The sequence below is a fragment of the Podarcis pityusensis genome, assembly GCF_964106645.2.
Source record: "Podarcis pityusensis genome assembly, chromosome: 8".
In the NCBI taxonomy this organism is placed as follows: Eukaryota; Metazoa; Chordata; class Lepidosauria; order Squamata; family Lacertidae; genus Podarcis; species Podarcis pityusensis.
In genome coordinates, this window is record NC_138033.1 from 34925084 (window position 1) to 34931783 (window position 6700).

Consider the following 6700-nt stretch of genomic DNA (forward strand, 5'->3'; position numbering starts at 1 on the left):
AATTTAGGGTTGTGATAAGTTTCACTCTCATTTTACCTCCCCTTTTTGGGCAGGGTCTTTGAGCAGGTGCTCATGGCCAGATTCAGGCTCTTGGATAAAACTTGATTTCCTAGATCCCTTTCCATCTGGGTTTAGGCACTGAAACTGCCTTGGTTGCACTGTTATGGTGAAAGAAAGTGGAAGCATGTCCTTATTAATTCTTGATCTTTACTGCAGCTTCCAATACCATTGACTGTGCTCTTCTGCTGGAGTGGCTGTCCAAGTTGGGGGTGGGCGGCACAGCACTGCAGGGGGTTCCAGTCCTACTTGGATGATTGTTCTCAGGGGTGGGGATGGGCGTATTGCTCAGCTGTGTGAAGCCTGCAGTGTGCAGAGTTTAATCCCCCTCCCCCATGTTGTTCAACATCTACATGAAACTGCTGAGTGGGGTAATAATGAGCTTTAAGGGCAGAGCAGGGACTGGCACTTCCTAGGTCTCCCTGTCCCAATGCTAGAAATCTAATCACTGTACCATGCTTGGCCTTCCAGGGACCCAAAATGTATGCAATGGTACCCTGCCTTCCCCCAAAACCTATTTTAAAATAAAACCATGGGGAAATAAAATGTGAGAAGGAACACATAGCATGTGAAAAGCCATGGTGTTGGTGGGAGCAAGCAGGTAGAGAAAGGGTTAAGTGCCCCCATGCATCCCCTGCTGCTGCTTCCATCATTTCTTTCTCTCCCCCAAACCACTTTTCCTTTACTAAACCGTCTTAAACATGGGTAGGCAAACTAAGGCCCGGCGACCAGATCCGGCCCAATCACCTTTTAAATCCAGTCCACGGACTGACTGAGAATCAGCGTGTTTTTACATTAGCGGAATGTGTGCTTTTATTTAAAATGCACCTCTGGGTTATTTGTGGGGCATAAGAATTCGTTTATTTTTATTTTCAAAATATAGTCCGGCCCCCCACAAGGTCTGAGGGACAGTGAACCAGCCCCCTGCTGAAAAAGTTTGCTGACCCCTGGTCTTAAGCATAGAATATGTTAGCCCCTTGATCTTCCTGCTGCCAGCATCCTCTGAAGGAATTGGTTCCGGTGTTTGAAACTTACCTCCTTGTTGAGACCTTGCCAAGGGAACTCTGGACCATTTAACTCAGTATTGCCCATGCTGACAGTGGCTCTCCAGGGTTTCAGGCAGGCTTCTTAGCAGGAGACACCAGGGATTGAACTCTTAGACCCTCTGCATGCAAAGTTGGATACTCTACCGGTGAGCCGTGGTCCTACCCTGTGAGCAGTTAGGATATTACATAGTGTGGATAATAAGAGGGAATTATTCTTGTCCCAAGGCCCTCCACATGGAGCTGATTAGGGGACCTGGGCAAAAGTGTTGGCTCATAAGAAAATAGGGCAGTTCCTTTACTGGGGCCAACCAGAAAGTCGCCAAGCAGTGAGCACGTTTTCGAGTTCTTCAGAGCTCTTCATCAGGTTGCACAACAGTGAACCTCCCTGGGAGGGCTTGACATGGGCATTTTGCAGGCTGAATTTACTTTCAGAAAAGGGTTCATGGATGGCGGTTGGGGTGGCTGAAAGGCAGATGGAGGCCACATGAAGAGAGAGGGCACTTTCCTTCTTTGGATAAAAGGACTTTATTTTATGTGCCATCCTTTGTGCCTGCTGGCATGGCTCTCCAAATCTTGGACAGATAAGAATGTGTCACCCACATTCTGGGGTGGTGGTGGTGATCTCTTGCCTTCTTCATTCCCACTCAAGGGGACTTGCTTCCAGCCTGCTGGCCTTCTGCACACCTACTCAGGAGGCTTCTTCACTTCCTTTTAGGCCCAGTGGCTTCCTGCATTGCCACCCAAGGGTGCTTGCTTCCCTTGCTTCTATGAGCACTGGCCTTCTGGATCCCAGCCCAGGATGTGTAATTTCTTGCTACTACATTGATTACTAGAAGGACTAATAATGGAAACAATTGACTTTCCATAAAGATTGGATGAACAGAGGTGAGGGGTGGTGGAAGGGCAGATGGACACCTCTTATACCACAATTGAAAAAGGTAAGAAGTCTATTTTCCTATTCCCAGGCACGCTGGTCTCCTGTACCCCTCTGCCATGGGTCTCTTCCCTTCCTTACATTCCCACCAGCCTTCTGGATCCCAGCCCAGGAAGTTTCATTTCTTGCTGCTACTTTGATTTTGATTTTTCTTCTATGTAATAGAAAGTCTCAGTCTCTCTCTCTCTCTCCCTCTCCCCTCCCCACATCTCTCTGTGAAGTCTACCTCACAGGATTGTGGGGAGCATAAAAGTGTGGGAAATAACACTCCACAAGCAAACTACCCTGAGCTCATGGTAGAAGGGTGAAGTCTATATAGGAGTGAGAGGCGGAAATAAATAGTTGTATGGCATTGCTGGGCTCACTGAAGTAAGAACCCAAGGAAGCTGGCATTGGGATATGCTATATAAAGCGATGCCATAATGAGGATATGTACCCCAAATCCCTTCCACAATGCAGTGGATTGTGATATGCATGAGGAAGGCTTTCTCAGCATCCCCTGAGATGTGGTCGGGGGTCCTGGCCTGCACCTTTTGGGGTCATTTGGTGTGGCAAAATGTTTCAGGGCTGGCCCTGATTTGTGTGTTCCCTCTTGTACCACTGCAAAATACAATAGAGCTTATTCTGCATTACCTGGAAATAAATAAAAAATCTATCTCAGGAAACAGATGCTCAGCAACAATGACTTATTGGCCTAACTTCCAGTGATTTAGATTAATGGACAGGGAGAAGCTTTTATTGTCATTGAGGGGAACTGCATGGCTGGCCTTTGAGCAGAAAAACAAACCCAGGGATTGATAACTCCCAGTTGGGGACCTACAAGGAGGTCTGTGTGACCCGTGTCTAGTCATCCTGACATAGTGGAACAAGTTGTACCTGTTACAAAATACCAAAGGGCACAAGCCATCTCAAGTCAATACTCATTAACATTTGTCAGCATTCCCAGTATAAACATTCTTGCGAGGAGTTTTCTCTGAGATGATTCACCTTTGTATGGCATTGTCAATAATATAGGCACCTTTATCTAAACTTTCCTCTACTATATGTATTTTTTGAATGCATGTTTTGGTTATACAGCTGCATTGCAAAATTTGGAGAAAAGCAGATTCTGAATGATAGCTGTGCTTTTGTTTGTGTAAGGTTTTTTGGAAGTGCAAATTAGGAGAACGTGCATCAGAAAGCAAACCAAAGCATCACCCTTATCCCTATATGAAATCCCATCAGTTTTGAAAGGAGATTTTAAAGCCAATGGGATATTTTCCCGTCTCCTAAGAATCATTGTTGCAGGGGCAGAGGCATAGTGGTCTGGGGTCACAGGGAGTTGAAAACCTGCTACTGTTTTTGCACCAGGGTCCTAGTGCCACCCAGTCAGCATGAAGGCACTAAGATGCTTTCTTACCCTTAAAGCCAATCAAAGAGTCAGCCGCTGATGTTGGGCTCCTAGGGTCACTCTGGAGAAGATGTGTGGGGAAAACACAGAGGAGGATTTGCTCTATGCTCCAAAGCTAAGCTTTTGGTAACGCTAGAAACACAAGAGGCTTTCATTTCAAGAGAACGGTGTGCAACAAGGAAAGCACAACTTAAGTCACTCTGAAAGAAAATATTGGCGCACTCCAGATCATTTACCCATGTATGTACACAGCAAAATAGTATGTGTTGGCTGAAAGGGAACACATGGGGAACTGCACTGATTGTTGCAATGCATCCCCAGTTATTAGTATGTTTAATTATAAGATCATACAGTAATATTAGTGGGTTTCATAAACTTAGAAGGGGGTGCGGTTGTGACGATCATGAAGGGACCTTGCACTTAAGAATTTGCCACTGTACTACTGCACACAGCTGCAGAAGGCAGGCTGAAGCTTCTCCTTGTGGTCCTGATGAAAATCAGTCACCCTCCCGATGCACCTAGTATATTAATTTATATTAAAAAACCCGTGATGTGGTTACTCACCCCACACAATTGTTGGGTAGCGTGTCTCCCACTGAAATCGGTGGACCTCCAAATGTTTGGCTATGTGGGTGTACAATATGAGAAATCTTACCCTCCAGCCCTTTCTTCTGTAACTATACATATACATAGTGTGTGTGTGTATGAAATAAGTGTAACCCGCAACAGAATTTGCTGCATTGAATAAAATAAACTGCCCTGGGATTATAAGAACCATGTGTAAACTCTGTTCTTCAAACCTCCAAATTCAGTGAAAGATCAGGTCCCTACTTTAGTGATGTGAATGTCCAGCAGTAACCCTTGAAAAGGGTATCTGAGGCCATTCACTCTTTCAACTCAGGATGTCTGCTTCCAGAAGCAGAACAAAAAGGATAATGCTGGAAAGCATTATTGCTATTTTTAAAGCTGTAAAGTTTCTAGCCAGTGGCTGGAATCCAGCTAAAGTTACTCACGGTGAAGATTCATCAGTGGGAGAAGTCAGTTGCTGTGACCATCTTACAACCATCTTCTACAGAACCTGTAGCAAAATCCTATGCATGTTTACTTGGAAGTCTATCATAACCAAAGAAATGAGCATAGGAAAACAGCCTTTGGCTTCCTCTATATGGTCTGTTTACTGAGCACTCATCCTGATTTCATTGCCCAAAGCTTATGTGGTGTTTAGATTAAACCTCCTCTTTATGGAGCATTCATTTAGATTTGTTTGCAAAGAGTTTGTCCAGCTATGAGTGCTCATCCCAAATTTATGCCAATTTGCATTGGGATGGGATTATGAGACTTCTCAGTAATCGTTCACTCATTACACACTTTTTGGTGATGTTCCTGTAACTTTTCTAACTGCAAAAAGTCAATATTGAGTCCGAGGTGCCTTTAGTTGTGTCTCTGATGGCTCATCCACACTTCCATTTGGTCCGTGTTTCATTGCCCTTGTCCCATGCTTTCTCGGCATAGGTCAGAGAGGTTTCTCTTCTGTCCTGTCGCTTTCCCCAGGCAAACTTACTGTTCACCGCTGAATCAGAATAAATGTCAGTCTGCAAAAACTCGATGGACTTTGTTCTGATTCAGCGGTAAATTTCAGGTTTCCCGAGGGGAAGCGACGGGACAAATGAAAAAGCTAGAAAGCACAGAACAAGCAGAACAAGTGTGGATGAGCCCTAACTTTTCTTTGACTTGGACCCAAGGGTTAGCTTGTTAGCATGGATTAGTGCATCAGTCCCCAAACTCTGTCCCAGGAAAGACCTGCATATCTACAGTGAGATATCATTCAGTTAAATACAGTGGTACCTCAGGTTATGACGTTAATTCATTCCGGAGGTCCGTTCTTAACCCAAAACCGTTCTTAACATGAGGTACTCTTTCGCTAATGGGGTCTCCCGCTGCCACCGTGTGACTTCCGCTCGCATCCTGGGGCAAAGTTCGCAACCAGGAGCATCTACGTCCGGGTTAGCGGAGCTCGTAACCCGAAGCATTGGTAAGGAGGACGGTACGTAACCTGAGATTTCACTGTACTTCAGTTTCATTCAGGGCCAGGTTATATTACCATTACTTCAGGGCATCTTTTCCTCCACCCTTTGCTAAGCCTGAGGGAGCCAGTTTCTCCAGTAAAAGGTTGCCAGGAGTCATTCACCTCTTTTGGCTCAGGATATCTTAGCAGAACACAGCAACAATTGGAGCTGGATCTGCATGGAGAGCTCGTACACCCTGGACTCCACGGACAATGGAAAGGCTTTGCAGGAAGATAGTGGCAGATTTATAAACACCAAGCAGGGACAATCTGAAACTCTCGGTCAATTTAGCAGTCAAGAAGCCATTGATGGCAGGAAGAGAGATAAGGCTATTCTTGTGCAGGCCTTTTTCTGCTGGAACTGAAAGTGCTTTTTTCAAATCACGTTGCTGAAATTCCTGGAAGTTCCCAATTGGATTTTTTCCAAGAAAGAAATGCTAAGCAATCCACATAGTGTGTCATTTATTTAGTGTGCTGCTTTCCATCAGAAGTGACCCCAAAACAGTTTGCATACAACAATAAAACTCCACCAACAAAATACATAAAATGCAATTAAAAATAGCAAGAAAACAATAACAATCCCTATAAGGATGTAAAGAAGGGTGAAACTGAACTAGGTTTTGCCTCCAACACTTGAGTCTTCACCCTTTGAAGGAAGCCCATTAGTAATGTAACCATTAGTGTTGAGGTCGAGGGAATCCCACAACTGGGGTGCTGCCACAGTGAAGGCCCTGTTCCACATCCCCACATGACACACAATATCCACGGTGGAACCATAACTAGGGCCACTTAGCTGACCTCTGCTCTAGGTTTTTGGTTCTCAAATAACTACAGCAAACATTTTTACAGATAGAAGAGCCTGGCTGCTGGATCAGACCAGGGCAGGCAAGTCCCCTCAATGCTGGCCGGGCAGCCCTGACTCTCCCTCCTCCCCTAGCTGCTGCCTTGCAGGTGGTGTGACAGCCCATAAATCACTGTTCCCTTCTCCTGGGTCACTCTCCTGGTTTCCTGGCACACTGTCCTATCAGTCCCTGACTGCCTAGTGGGATGGCTTCTTTCGGTGTTCAGTTGCACCCGAAGCGGCTTAGTCATGCTGGCCACATGACCCGGAAAAACTGTCTGCGGACAAACGCCATCTCCCTCGGCCTGTAAAGCGAGATGAGTGCCGCAACCCCAGAGTCGTTCATGACTGGACTTAAGTGTCAGGG